This window comes from Schistocerca cancellata, unplaced genomic scaffold, assembly GCF_023864275.1.
Source record: "Schistocerca cancellata isolate TAMUIC-IGC-003103 unplaced genomic scaffold, iqSchCanc2.1 HiC_scaffold_254, whole genome shotgun sequence".
Classification (NCBI taxonomy): Eukaryota; Metazoa; Arthropoda; class Insecta; order Orthoptera; family Acrididae; genus Schistocerca; species Schistocerca cancellata.
The window spans coordinates 1-13,097 of NW_026046276.1; the positions used below are offsets into that span (position 1 = coordinate 1).

At 48.8% G+C, this 13,097-nt stretch overlaps 23 non-coding genes across 23 annotated transcripts; all 23 read right to left on the reverse strand.

Annotated features, from left to right (window-relative positions):
• Window positions 1–366: 366 nt before the first annotated feature.
• Window positions 367–446, reverse strand: Trnas-cga (transfer RNA serine (anticodon CGA)). Its single transcript has one exon. It is a non-coding gene; the product is annotated as a tRNA-Ser (tRNA).
• A 751-nt stretch (window positions 447–1,197) lies between these two features.
• On the reverse strand, window positions 1,198–1,270 carry Trnaf-gaa (transfer RNA phenylalanine (anticodon GAA)). The gene has a single exon. It is a non-coding gene; the product is annotated as a tRNA-Phe (tRNA).
• A 610-nt stretch (window positions 1,271–1,880) lies between these two features.
• On the reverse strand, window positions 1,881–1,962 carry Trnas-uga (transfer RNA serine (anticodon UGA)). Its single transcript has one exon. It is a non-coding gene; the product is annotated as a tRNA-Ser (tRNA).
• Window positions 1,963–2,534: 572 nt separating this feature from the next.
• On the reverse strand, window positions 2,535–2,617 carry Trnas-cga (transfer RNA serine (anticodon CGA)). The gene has a single exon. It is a non-coding gene; the product is annotated as a tRNA-Ser (tRNA).
• A 141-nt stretch (window positions 2,618–2,758) lies between these two features.
• On the reverse strand, window positions 2,759–2,831 carry Trnak-uuu (transfer RNA lysine (anticodon UUU)). The gene has a single exon. It is a non-coding gene; the product is annotated as a tRNA-Lys (tRNA).
• Window positions 2,832–3,371: 540 nt separating this feature from the next.
• Window positions 3,372–3,444, reverse strand: Trnaf-gaa (transfer RNA phenylalanine (anticodon GAA)). The gene has a single exon. It is a non-coding gene; the product is annotated as a tRNA-Phe (tRNA).
• A 611-nt stretch (window positions 3,445–4,055) lies between these two features.
• On the reverse strand, window positions 4,056–4,137 carry Trnas-uga (transfer RNA serine (anticodon UGA)). The gene has a single exon. It is a non-coding gene; the product is annotated as a tRNA-Ser (tRNA).
• Window positions 4,138–4,708: 571 nt separating this feature from the next.
• Trnas-cga (transfer RNA serine (anticodon CGA)) lies at window positions 4,709–4,790 on the reverse strand. Its single transcript has one exon. It is a non-coding gene; the product is annotated as a tRNA-Ser (tRNA).
• A 138-nt stretch (window positions 4,791–4,928) lies between these two features.
• Window positions 4,929–5,001, reverse strand: Trnak-uuu (transfer RNA lysine (anticodon UUU)). The gene has a single exon. It is a non-coding gene; the product is annotated as a tRNA-Lys (tRNA).
• Window positions 5,002–5,540: 539 nt separating this feature from the next.
• On the reverse strand, window positions 5,541–5,613 carry Trnaf-gaa (transfer RNA phenylalanine (anticodon GAA)). The gene has a single exon. It is a non-coding gene; the product is annotated as a tRNA-Phe (tRNA).
• A 611-nt stretch (window positions 5,614–6,224) lies between these two features.
• On the reverse strand, window positions 6,225–6,306 carry Trnas-uga (transfer RNA serine (anticodon UGA)). Its single transcript has one exon. It is a non-coding gene; the product is annotated as a tRNA-Ser (tRNA).
• Window positions 6,307–6,878: 572 nt separating this feature from the next.
• On the reverse strand, window positions 6,879–6,960 carry Trnas-cga (transfer RNA serine (anticodon CGA)). Its single transcript has one exon. It is a non-coding gene; the product is annotated as a tRNA-Ser (tRNA).
• Window positions 6,961–7,098: 138 nt separating this feature from the next.
• Window positions 7,099–7,171, reverse strand: Trnak-uuu (transfer RNA lysine (anticodon UUU)). The gene has a single exon. It is a non-coding gene; the product is annotated as a tRNA-Lys (tRNA).
• A 539-nt stretch (window positions 7,172–7,710) lies between these two features.
• Window positions 7,711–7,783, reverse strand: Trnaf-gaa (transfer RNA phenylalanine (anticodon GAA)). The gene has a single exon. It is a non-coding gene; the product is annotated as a tRNA-Phe (tRNA).
• A 613-nt stretch (window positions 7,784–8,396) lies between these two features.
• Trnas-uga (transfer RNA serine (anticodon UGA)) lies at window positions 8,397–8,478 on the reverse strand. Its single transcript has one exon. It is a non-coding gene; the product is annotated as a tRNA-Ser (tRNA).
• A 572-nt stretch (window positions 8,479–9,050) lies between these two features.
• Window positions 9,051–9,132, reverse strand: Trnas-cga (transfer RNA serine (anticodon CGA)). Its single transcript has one exon. It is a non-coding gene; the product is annotated as a tRNA-Ser (tRNA).
• A 138-nt stretch (window positions 9,133–9,270) lies between these two features.
• Trnak-uuu (transfer RNA lysine (anticodon UUU)) lies at window positions 9,271–9,343 on the reverse strand. Its single transcript has one exon. It is a non-coding gene; the product is annotated as a tRNA-Lys (tRNA).
• Window positions 9,344–9,882: 539 nt separating this feature from the next.
• Window positions 9,883–9,955, reverse strand: Trnaf-gaa (transfer RNA phenylalanine (anticodon GAA)). Its single transcript has one exon. It is a non-coding gene; the product is annotated as a tRNA-Phe (tRNA).
• Window positions 9,956–10,566: 611 nt separating this feature from the next.
• Trnas-uga (transfer RNA serine (anticodon UGA)) lies at window positions 10,567–10,648 on the reverse strand. Its single transcript has one exon. It is a non-coding gene; the product is annotated as a tRNA-Ser (tRNA).
• Window positions 10,649–11,220: 572 nt separating this feature from the next.
• On the reverse strand, window positions 11,221–11,302 carry Trnas-cga (transfer RNA serine (anticodon CGA)). Its single transcript has one exon. It is a non-coding gene; the product is annotated as a tRNA-Ser (tRNA).
• Window positions 11,303–11,440: 138 nt separating this feature from the next.
• Trnak-uuu (transfer RNA lysine (anticodon UUU)) lies at window positions 11,441–11,513 on the reverse strand. The gene has a single exon. It is a non-coding gene; the product is annotated as a tRNA-Lys (tRNA).
• A 539-nt stretch (window positions 11,514–12,052) lies between these two features.
• Window positions 12,053–12,125, reverse strand: Trnaf-gaa (transfer RNA phenylalanine (anticodon GAA)). Its single transcript has one exon. It is a non-coding gene; the product is annotated as a tRNA-Phe (tRNA).
• Window positions 12,126–12,736: 611 nt separating this feature from the next.
• Window positions 12,737–12,818, reverse strand: Trnas-uga (transfer RNA serine (anticodon UGA)). The gene has a single exon. It is a non-coding gene; the product is annotated as a tRNA-Ser (tRNA).
• Between the last annotated feature and the right edge of the window lie 279 nt (window positions 12,819–13,097).

The window sequence follows — 13,097 nt, forward strand, 5'->3', positions numbered from 1 at the left end:
AACGATGGACATACCTCCAAGCAGCTGCGAGATCTAAGAAAAGAAAAAAAAAACGCTGCACCACTGCTTTTGCCGCACTCGAATGATTGAAATTGCGATTCATAAAAAGAAAATGAAATGTCCGCTCTGTCCCAACACTTTCGAGCACATCTGTGTACTCACCATCTCAGCGACGGCTTTCTGCAGTCCCAGCGTCAGTGCGAGGTGAACCGAAAGGCACAGTAAGTAGCTGTCGTCGCGAAAACTCAGTATTCTTAAAACGGAAATTTTCGTCTTGTTGAGAATGGCATCACTGGTTGCACCCGCATTCGCCCACGCATGTCACATGTGTGCGAAAACGTTTGCTCCTCTTTACGCAAAATCGCACGCAGCCGGTAGGATTCGACCTACGCTCCCAGAGGAATCTGATTTCGAGTCAGACGCCTTAACCACTCGGCCACGACTGCCGTTAGCGCGGTGTTCTCTCGACACATGCAACTGCTACCGTTTAAAACACTGTGGTGTCAGAAAACGGCGTAGCTGCATTATTTTCCGTAGCGTTTCCACCGCTACCAGACGAATCGCTACCAAAGTATTAAAATTTCCGCCCGGACAGGGACTTGAACCTGGACCCTTAGGTTAAAAGCTAATGCTCTACCGACTGAGCTATCCGGGCTCACACAAGGCTGCAAAACCTCCCACGATGCACAATTCTATACATTGACTCATGTCCTTTACTGTTGTTCAATCGCTGCATGGGGCCGTTACTAATAAAACGTCGCCCAAATGCTGTCTACAAACTTATCGCGCTAAGCCCGTAACACACTATCGAAGACTGCTGACACACGATGCAACAACAAATTGTACCAGTTGTTACGTCTCATACGTTGGAGCAGAGAATTTACGTGTTTTGTCGACACTCACTGGGCAATTGGAAAATTCACAAGCATTTCGAATGCAATGTTTCCCACGCTTTCGCTCATTTCACGGTTCCGTTGAAGATGTTCTTCACCACCTGACACAGAAAAGGGAATGCAGTCGGTAGGATATTTTTAATTCTTTTGCTTCTAAGGGAGTTAGTTGTCTAGTAAGTTCCTCTTATGGCATGCAATAGACAACCAGAACAGCTACAGGAGAGGGTCAGTTTTGTTGTCAGCGGTAGTTGCATTATCACAAACGCAGAGTAATTCCATTGGCGTCGCATGAAAAACGAATACCTGCCGAAACCCGGGATCGAACCAGGGACCTTTAGATCTTCAGTCTAACGCTCTCCCAACTGAGCTATTTCGGCTGACGTCGAAGGTTGCCATTTGCATGTGTTCGTTAATTTGTGCCTCGTGCCAATTTCACAGTCACCTTCGTCTGATAAGACATAGGGACGCTGAAGGGCGAGCAGCCGATGCAGTGAAGTTCCACACACATTTCTTCAGCTTCCGTCATCGTAACAAGCAAACATGTCGACTCGATTCGTGTGATATTGAATTCGCTGACTTGACGTGACGCCACGCTGACGCTAGAAAACACGTGCTATATCGATGCCAGGGGCAACTCGTGTGCAGAGAACGAGACACAAGAAGGAGTGAGCCTCTCCACCATATGAGAGGCAGTATCTAGCAGATACACACGGTAAAACATTCGACTTGCGTTAGCTCATAAATTGCTACACGTCATCGTCTGCAAGCTAAAATGGACACATCTGCACTGCCCAGTGAGGCGACACTTGTACTAACACTGGTGGACGGCTGTGAGACTAGGAGATGAGCTGCGGCTTCTGGGGGCGACTGTAACGCTGCGCCCTCGATCAAATAACACTGCACATTGCTGGTGACCCACGTGTTTAGTAGTGACGCAACTGCTAGGATGCAGCTCAACGGCCGCCTTTTTGAGAGCGAGAAAATTTTCGCAGTCGGCAGGACTCGAACCTACGCTCCCAGAGGGAATCTGATTTCAAGTCAGACGCCTTAACCACTCGGCCACGACTGCCGGTGGCGGAAGCGACTCCCGACAAGTGAAGCCGCCATCTTTAGAAGCAATCTGATGGCAGAAAACGGCGTGGCCTCACTCTTTGCTGTAGGGTTTCCATTAGGCCGTTACGAAAGTGTACTAATTTCCCACTGACTTATGGCTCCAATGGCGACTTCACCGACTTCCCACTGACGCACCGCTGACGCTAGTTTTCTGTCGTCTTAAACGATGGACATACCTCCAAGCAGCTGCGAGATCTTAAGAAAAGAAAAAAAAAAACGCTTGCACCACTGCTTTTGCCGCACTCGAATGATTGAAATTGCGATCATAAAAAGAAAATGGAAATGTCCGCTCTGTCAACACTTTCGAGCACATCTGTGTACTCACCATCTCAGCGACGGCTTTCTGCAGTCCCAGCGTCAGTGCGAGGTGAACCGAAAGGCACAGTAAGTAGCTGTCGTCGCGAAAACTCAGTATTCTTAAAACGGAAATTTTCGTCTTGTGAGAATGGCATCACTGGTTGCACCCGCATTCGCCCACGCATGTCACATGTGTGCGAAAACGTTTGCTCCTCTTTACGCAAAATCGCACGCAGCCGGTAGGATTCGAACCTACGCTCCCAGAGGGAATCTGATTTCGAGTCAGACGCCTTAACCCACTCGGCCACGACTGCCGTTAGCGCGGTGTTCTCTCGACACATGCAACTGCTACCGTTTAAAACACTGTGGTGTCAGAAAAACGGCGTAGCTGCATTATTTTCCGTAGCGTTTCCACCGCTACCAGACGAATCGCGATACCAAAGTATTAAAATTTCCGCCCGGACAGGGACTTGAACCCTGGACCCTTAGGTTAAAAGCCTAATGCTCTACCGACTGAGCTATCCGGGCTCACACAAGGCTGCAAAACCTCCACGATGCACAACTATACATTGACTCATGTCCTTTACTGTTGTTCAATCGCTGCATGGGGGCCGTTACTAATAAAACGTCGCCCAAATGCTGTCTACAAACTTATCGCGCTAAGCCCGTAACACACTATCGAAGACTGCTGACACACGATGCAACAACAAATTGTACCAGTTGTTACGTCTCATACGTTTGGAGCAGAGAATTACGTGTTTTGTCGGACACTCACTGGGCAATTGGAAAATTCCACAAGCATTTCGAATGCAATGTTTCCCACGCTTTCGCTCATTTCCACGGTTCCGTTGAAGATGTTCTTCACCCACCTGACACAGAAAAGGGAATGCAGTCGGTAGGATATTTTAATTCTTTTGCTTCTAAGGGAGTTAGTTGTCTAGTAAGTTCCTCTTATGGCATGCAATAGACAACCAGAACAGCTACAGGAGAGGGTCAGTTTGTTGTCAGCGGTAGTTGCATTATCACAAACGCAGATAATTCCATTGGCGTCGCATGAAAACGAATACCTGCCGAAACCCGGGATCGAACCAGGGACCTTTAGATCTTCAGTCTAACGCTCTCCCAACTGAGCTATTTCGGCTGACGTCGAAGGTTGCCATTTGCATGTGTTCGTTAATTTGTGCCTCGTTGCCAATTTCACAGTCACCTTCGTCTGATAAGACATAGGGACGCTGAAGGGCGAGCAGCCGATGCAGTGAAGTTCCACACACATTTCTTCAGCTTCCGTCATCGTAACAAGCAAACATGTCGACTCGATTCGTGTGATATTGAATTCGCTGACTTGACGTGACGCCACGCTGACGCTAGAAAACACGTGCTATATCGATGCCAGGGGCAACTCGTGTGCAGAGAACGAGACACAAGAAGGAGTGAGCCTCTCCACCATATGAGAGGCAGTATCTAGCAGATACACACGGTAAAACATTCGACTTGCGTTAGCTCATAAATTGCTACACGTCATCGTCTGCAAGCTAAAATGGACACATCTGCACTGCCCAGTGAGGCGACACTTGTACTAACACCTGGTGGACGGCTGTGAGACTAGGAGATGAGCTGCGGCTTCTGGGGGCGACTGTAACGCTGCGCCCTCGATCAAATAACACTGCACATTGCTGGTGACCCACGTGTTTAGTAGTGACGCAACTGCTAGGATGCAGCTCAACGGCCGCCTTTTGAGAGCGAGAAAATTTTCGCAGTCGGCAGGACTCGAACCTACGCTCCCAGAGGGAATCTGATTTCAAGTCAGACGCCTTAACCACTCGGCCACGACTGCCGGTGGCGGAAGCGACTCCCGACAAGTGAAGCCGCCATCTTTAGAAGCAATCTGATGGCAGAAAACGGCGTGGCCTCACTCTTTGCTGTAGGGTTTCCATTAGCCGTTACGAAAGTGTACTAATTTCCCACTGACTTATGGCTCCAATGGCGACTTCACCGACTTCCCACTGACGCACCGCTGACGCTAGTTTTCTGTCGTCTTAAAACGATGGACATACCTCCAAGCAGCTGCGAGATCTTAAGAAAAGAAAAAAAAAACGCTGCACCACTGCTTTTGCCGCACTCGAATGATTGAAATTGCGATTCATAAAAAGAAAATGAAATGTCCGCTCTGTCCAACACTTTCGAGCACATCTGTGTACTCACCATCTCAGCGACGGCTTTCTGCAGTCCCAGCGTCAGTGCGAGGTGAACCGAAAGGCACAGTAAGTAGCTGTCGTCGCGAAAACTCAGTATTCTTAAAACGGAAATTTTCGTCTTGTTGAGAATGGCATCACTGTTGCACCCGCATTCGCCCACGCATGTCACATGTGTGCGAAAACGTTTGCTCCTCTTTACGCAAAATCGCACGCAGCCGGTAGGATTCGAACCTACGCTCCCAGAGGGAATCTGATTTCGAGTCAGACGCCTTAACCACTCGGCCACGACTGCCGTTAGCGCGGTGTTCTCTCGACACATGCAACTGCTACCGTTTAAAACACTGTGGTGTCAGAAAACGGCGTAGCTGCATTATTTTCCGTAGCGTTTCCACCGCTACCAGACGAATCGCTACCAAAGTATTAAAATTTCCGCCCGGACAGGGACTTGAACCCTGGACCCTTAGGTTAAAAGCCTAATGCTCTACCGACTGAGCTATCCGGGCTCACACAAGGCTGCAAAACCTCCCACGATGCACAACTATACATTGACTCATGTCCTTTACTGTTGTTCAATCGCTGCATGGGGCCGTTACTAATAAAACGTCGCCCAAATGCTGTCTACAAACTTATCGCGCTAAGCCCGTAACACACTATCGAAGACTGCTGACACACGATGCAACAACAAATTGTACCAGTTGTTACGTCTCATACGTTGGAGCAGAGAATTTACGTGTTTTGTCGACACTCACTGGGCAATTGGAAAATTCACAAGCATTTCGAATGCAATGTTTCCCACGCTTTCGCTCATTTCACGGTTCCGTTGAAGATGTTCTTCACCACCTGACACAGAAAAGGGAATGCAGTCGGTAGGATATTTTTAATTCTTTTGCTTCTAAGGGAGTTAGTTGTCTAGTAAGTTCCTCTTATGGCATGCAATAGACAACCAGAACAGCTACAGGAGAGGGTCAGTTTTGTTGTCAGCGGTAGTTGCATTATCACAAACGCAGAGTAATTCCATTGGCGTCGCATGAAAACGAATACCTGCCGAAACCCGGGATCGAACCAGGGACCTTTAGATCTTCAGTCTAACGCTCTCCCAACTGAGCTATTTCGGCTGACGTCGAAGGTTGCCATTTGCATGTGTTCGTTAATTTGTGCCTCGTTGCCAATTTCACAGTCACCTTCGTCTGATAAGACATAGGGACGCTGAAGGGCGAGCAGCCGATGCAGTGAAGTTCCACACACATTTCTTCAGCTTCCGTCATCGTAACAAGCAAACATGTCGACTCGATTCGTGTGATATTGAATTCGCTGACTTGACGTGACGCCACGCTGACGCTAGAAAACACGTGCTATATCGATGCCAGGGGCAACTCGTGTGCAGAGAACGAGACACAAGAAGGAGTGAGCCTCTCCACCATATGAGAGGCAGTATCTAGCAGATACACACGGTAAAACATTCGACTTGCGTTAGCTCATAAATTGCTACACGTCATCGTCTGCAAGCTAAAATGGACACATCTGCACTGCCCAGTGAGGCGACACTTGTACTAACACCTGGTGGACGGCTGTGAGACTAGGAGATGAGCTGCGGCTTCTGGGGGCGACTGTAACGCTGCGCCCTCGATCAAATAACACTGCACATTGCTGGTGACCCACGTGTTTAGTAGTGACGCAACTGCTAGGATGCAGCTCAACGGCCGCCTTTTGAGAGCGAGAAAATTTTCGCAGTCGGCAGGACTCGAACCTACGCTCCCAGAGGGAATCTGATTTCAAGTCAGACGCCTTAACCACTCGGCCACGACTGCCGGTGGCGGAAGCGACTCCCGACAAGTGAAGCCGCCATCTTTAGAAGCAATCTGATGGCAGAAAACGGCGTGGCCTCACTCTTTGCTGTAGGGTTTCCATTAGCCGTTACGAAAGTGTACTAATTTCCCACTGACTTATGGCTCCAATGGCGACTTCACCGACTTCCCACTGACGCACCGCTGACGCTAGTTTTCTGTCGTCTTAAAACGATGGACATACCTCCAAGCAGCTGCGAGATCTTAAGAAAAGAAAAAAAAAACGCTGCACCACTGCTTTTGCCGCACTCGAATGATTGAAATTGCGATTCATAAAAAGAAAATGAAATGTCCGCTCTGTCCAACACTTTCGAGCACATCTGTGTACTCACCATCTCAGCGACGGCTTTCTGCAGTCCCAGCGTCAGTGCGAGGTGAACCGAAAGGCACAGTAAGTAGCTGTCGTCGCGAAAACTCAGTATTCTTAAAACGGAAATTTTCGTCTTGTTGAGAATGGCATCACTGGTTGCACCCGCATTCGCCCACGCATGTCACATGTGTGCGAAAACGTTTGCTCCTCTTTACGCAAAATCGCACGCAGCCGGTAGGATTCGAACCTACGCTCCCAGAGGGAATCTGATTTCGAGTCAGACGCCTTAACCACTCGGCCACGACTGCCGTTAGCGCGGTGTTCTCTCGACACATGCAACTGCTACCGTTTAAAACACTGTGGTGTCAGAAAACGGCGTAGCTGCATTATTTTCCGTAGCGTTTCCACCGCTACCAGACGAATCGCTACCAAAGTATTAAAATTTCCGCCCGGACAGGGACTTGAACCCTGGACCCTTAGGTTAAAAGCCTAATGCTCTACCGACTGAGCTATCCGGGCTCACACAAGGCTGCAAAACCTCCCACGATGCACAACTATACATTGACTCATGTCCTTTACTGTTGTTCAATCGCTGCATGGGGCCGTTACTAATAAAACGTCGCCCAAATGCTGTCTACAAACTTATCGCGCTAAGCCCGTAACACACTATCGAAGACTGCTGACACACGATGCAACAACAAATTGTACCAGTTGTTACGTCTCATACGTTGGAGCAGAGAATTTACGTGTTTTGTCGACACTCACTGGGCAATTGGAAAATTCACAAGCATTTCGAATGCAATGTTTCCCACGCTTTCGCTCATTTCACGGTTCCGTTGAAGATGTTCTTCACCACCTGACACAGAAAAGGGAATGCAGTCGGTAGGATATTTTTAATTCTTTTGCTTCTAAGGGAGTTAGTTGTCTAGTAAGTTCCTCTTATGGCATGCAATAGACAACCAGAACAGCTACAGGAGAGGGTCAGTTTTGTTGTCAGCGGTAGTTGCATTATCACAAACGCAGAGTAATTCCATTGGCGTCGCATGAAAACGAATACCTGCCGAAACCCGGGATCGAACCAGGGACCTTTAGATCTTCAGTCTAACGCTCTCCCAACTGAGCTATTTCGGCTGACGTCGAAGGTTGCCATTTGCATGTGTTCGTTAATTTGTGCCTCGTTGCCAATTTCACAGTCACCTTCGTCTGATAAGACATAGGGACGCTGAAGGGCGAGCAGCCGATGCAGTGAAGTTCCACACACATTTCTTCAGCTTCCGTCATCGTAACAAGCAAACATGTCGACTCGATTCGTGTGATATTGAATTCGCTGACTTGACGTGACGCCACGCTGACGCTAGAAAACACGTGCTATATCGATGCCAGGGGCAACTCGTGTGCAGAGAACGAGACACAAGAAGGAGTGAGCCTCTCCACCATATGAGAGGCAGTATCTAGCAGATACACACGGTAAAACATTCGACTTGCGTTAGCTCATAAATTGCTACACGTCATCGTCTGCAAGCTAAAATGGACACATCTGCACTGCCCAGTGAGGCGACACTTGTACTAACACCTGGTGGACGGCTGTGAGACTAGGAGATGAGCTGCGGCTTCTGGGGGCGACTGTAACGCTGCGCCCTCGATCAAATAACACTGCACATTGCTGGTGACCCACGTGTTTAGTAGTGACGCAACTGCTAGGTGCATCCTAGCAACGTCCGCCTTTTGAGAGCGAGAAAATTTTCGCAGTCGGCAGGACTCGAACCTACGCTCCCAGAGGGAATCTGATTTCAAGTCAGACGCCTTAACCACTCGGCCACGACTGCCGGTGGCGGAAGCGACTCCCGACAAGTGAAGCCGCCATCTTTAGAAGCAATCTGATGGCAGAAAACGGCGTGGCCTCACTCTTTGCTGTAGGGTTTCCATTAGCCGTTACGAAAGTGTACTAATTTCCCACTGACTTATGGCTCCAATGGCGACTTCACCGACTTCCCACTGACGCACCGCTGACGCTAGTTTTCTGTCGTCTTAAAACGATGGACATACCTCCAAGCAGCTGCGAGATCTTAAGAAAAGAAAAAAAAAACGCTGCACCACTGCTTTTGCCGCACTCGAATGATTGAAATTGCGATTCATAAAAAGAAAATGAAATGTCCGCTCTGTCCAACACTTTCGAGCACATCTGTGTACTCACCATCTCAGCGACGGCTTTCTGCAGTCCCAGCGTCAGTGCGAGGTGAACCGAAAGGCACAGTAAGTAGCTGTCGTCGCGAAAACTCAGTATTCTTAAAACGGAAATTTTCGTCTTGTTGAGAATGGCATCACTGGTTGCACCCGCATTCGCCCACGCATGTCACATGTGTGCGAAAACGTTTGCTCCTCTTTACGCAAAATCGCACGCAGCCGGTAGGATTCGAACCTACGCTCCCAGAGGGAATCTGATTTCGAGTCAGACGCCTTAACCACTCGGCCACGACTGCCGTTAGCGCGGTGTTCTCTCGACACATGCAACTGCTACCGTTTAAAACACTGTGGTGTCAGAAAACGGCGTAGCTGCATTATTTTCCGTAGCGTTTCCACCGCTACCAGACGAATCGCTACCAAAGTATTAAAATTTCCGCCCGGACAGGGACTTGAACCCTGGACCCTTAGGTTAAAAGCCTAATGCTCTACCGACTGAGCTATCCGGGCTCACACAAGGCTGCAAAACCTCCCACGATGCACAACTATACATTGACTCATGTCCTTTACTGTTGTTCAATCGCTGCATGGGGCCGTTACTAATAAAACGTCGCCCAAATGCTGTCTACAAACTTATCGCGCTAAGCCCGTAACACACTATCGAAGACTGCTGACACACGATGCAACAACAAATTGTACCAGTTGTTACGTCTCATACGTTGGAGCAGAGAATTTACGTGTTTTGTCGACACTCACTGGGCAATTGGAAAATTCACAAGCATTTCGAATGCAATGTTTCCCACGCTTTCGCTCATTTCACGGTTCCGTTGAAGATGTTCTTCACCACCTGACACAGAAAAGGGAATGCAGTCGGTAGGATATTTTTAATTCTTTTGCTTCTAAGGGAGTTAGTTGTCTAGTAAGTTCCTCTTATGGCATGCAATAGACAACCAGAACAGCTACAGGAGAGGGTCAGTTTTGTTGTCAGCGGTAGTTGCATTATCACAAACGCAGAGTAATTCCATTGGCGTCGCATGAAAACGAATACCTGCCGAAACCCGGGATCGAACCAGGGACCTTTAGATCTTCAGTCTAACGCTCTCCCAACTGAGCTATTTCGGCTGACGTCGAAGGTTGCCATTTGCATGTGTTCGTTAATTTGTGCCTCGTTGCCAATTTCACAGTCACCTTCGTCTGATAAGACATAGGGACGCTGAAGGGCGAGCAGCCGATGCAGTGAAGTTCCACACACATTTCTTCAGCTTCCGTCATCGTAACAAGCAAACATGTCGACTCGATTCGTGTGATATTGAATTCGCTGACTTGACGTGACGCCACGCTGACGCTAGAAAACACGTGCTATATCGATGCCAGGGGCAACTCGTGTGCAGAGAACGAGACACAAGAAGGAGTGAGCCTCTCCACCATATGAGAGGCAGTATCTAGCAGATACACACGGTAAAACATTCGACTTGCGTTAGCTCATAAATTGCTACACGTCATCGTCTGCAAGCTAAAATGGACACATCTGCACTGCCCAGTGAGGCGACACTTGTACTAACACCTGGTGGACGGCTGTGAGACTAGGAGATGAGCTGCGGCTTCTGGGGGCGACTGTAACGCTGCGCCCTCGATCAAATAACACTGCACATTGCTGGTGACCCACGTGTTTAGTAGTGACGCAACTGCTAGGATGCAGCTCAACGGCCGCCTTTTGAGAGCGAGAAAATTTTCGCAGTCGGCAGGACTCGAACCTACGCTCCCAGAGGGAATCTGATTTCAAGTCAGACGCCTTAACCACTCGGCCACGACTGCCGGTGGCGGAAGCGACTCCCGACAAGTGAAGCCGCCATCTTTAGAAGCAATCTGATGGCAGAAAACGGCGTGGCCTCACTCTTTGCTGTAGGGTTTCCATTAGCCGTTACGAAAGTGTACTAATTTCCCACTGACTTATGGCTCCAATGGCGACTTCACCGACTTCCCACTGACGCACCGCTGACGCTAGTTTTCTGTCGTCTTAAAACGATGGACATACCTCCAAGCAGCTGCGAGATCTTAAGAAAAGAAAAAAAAAACGCTGCACCACTGCTTTTGCCGCACTCGAATGATTGAAATTGCGATTCATAAAAAGAAAATGAAATGTCCGCTCTGTCCAACACTTTCGAGCACATCTGTGTACTCACCATCTCAGCGACGGCTTTCTGCAGTCCCAGCGTCAGTGCGAGGTGAACCGAAAGGCACAGTAAGTAGCTGTCGTCGCGAAAACTCAGTATTCTTAAAACGGAAATTTTCGTCTTGTTGAGAATGGCATCACTGGTTGCACCCGCATTCGCCCACGCATGTCACATGTGTGCGAAAACGTTTGCTCCTCTTTACGCAAAATCGCACGCAGCCGGTAGGATTCGAACCTACGCTCCCAGAGGGAATCTGATTTCGAGTCAGACGCCTTAACCACTCGGCCACGACTGCCGTTAGCGCGGTGTTCTCTCGACACATGCAACTGCTACCGTTTAAAACACTGTGGTGTCAGAAAACGGCGTAGCTGCATTATTTTCCGTAGCGTTTCCACCGCTACCAGACGAATCGCTACCAAAGTATTAAAATTTCCGCCCGGACAGGGACTTGAACCCTGGACCCTTAGGTTAAAAGCCTAATGCTCTACCGACTGAGCTATCCGGGCTCACACAAGGCTGCAAAACCTCCCACGATGCACAACTATACATTGACTCATGTCCTTTACTGTTGTTCAATCGCTGCATGGGGCCGTTACTAATAAAACGTCGCCCAAATGCTGTCTACAAACTTATCGCGCTAAGCCCGTAACACACTATCGAAGACTGCTGACACACGATGCAACAACAAATTGTACCAGTTGTTACGTCTCATACGTTGGAGCAGAGAATTTACGTGTTTTGTCGACACTCACTGGGCAATTGGAAAATTCACAAGCATTTCGAATGCAATGTTTCCCACGCTTTCGCTCATTTCACGGTTCCGTTGAAGATGTTCTTCACCACCTGACACAGAAAAGGGAATGCAGTCGGTAGGATATTTTTAATTCTTTTGCTTCTAAGGGAGTTAGTTGTCTAGTAAGTTCCTCTTATGGCATGCAATAGACAACCAGAACAGCTACAGGAGAGGGTCAGTTTTGTTGTCAGCGGTAGTTGCATTATCACAAACGCAGAGTAATTCCATTGGCGTCGCATGAAAACGAATACCTGCCGAAACCCGGGATCGAACCAGGGACCTTTAGATCTTCAGTCTAACGCTCTCCCAACTGAGCTATTTCGGCTGACGTCGAAGGTTGCCATTTGCATGTGTTCGTTAATTTGTGCCTCGTTGCCAATTTCACAGTCACCTTCGTCTGATAAGACATAGGGACGCTGAAGGGCGAGCAGCCGATGCAGTGAAGTTCCACACACATTTCTTCAGCTTCCGTCATCGTAACAAGCAAACATGTCGACTCGATTCGTGTGATATTGAATTCGCTGACTTGACGTGACGCCACGCTGACGCTAGAAAACACGTGCTATATCGATGCCAGGGGCAACTCGTGTGCAGAGAACGAGACACAAGAAGGAGTGAGCCTCTCCACCATATGAGAGGCAGTATCTAGCAGATACACACGGTAAAACATTCGACTTGCGTTAGCTCATAAATTGCTACACGTCATCGTCTGCAAGCTAAAATGGACACATCTGCACTGCCCAGTGAGGCGACACTTGTACTAACACCTGGTGGACGGCTGTGAGACTAGGAGATGAGCTGCGGCTTCTGGGGGCGACTGTAACGCTGCGCCCTCGATCAAATAACACTGCACATTGCTGGTGACCCACGTGTTTAGTAGTGACGCAACTGCTAGGATGCAGCTCAACGGCCGCCTTTTGAGAGCGAGAAAATTTTCGCAGTCGGCAGGACTCGAACCTACGCTCCCAGAGGGAATCTGATTTCAAGTCAGACGCCTTAACCACTCGGCCACGACTGCCGGTGGCGGAAGCGACTCCCGACAAGTGAAGCCGCCATCTTTAGAAGCAATCTGATGGCAGAAAACGGCGTGGCCTCACTCTTTGCTGTAGGGTTTCCATTAGCCGTTACGAAAGTGTACTAATTTCCCACTGACTTATGGCTCCAATGGCGACTTCACCGACTTCCCACTGACGCACCGCTGACGCTAGTTTTCTGTCGTCTTAAAACGATGGACATACCTCCAAGCAGCTGCGAGATCTTAAGAAAAGAAAAAAAAAACGCTGCACCACTGCTTTTG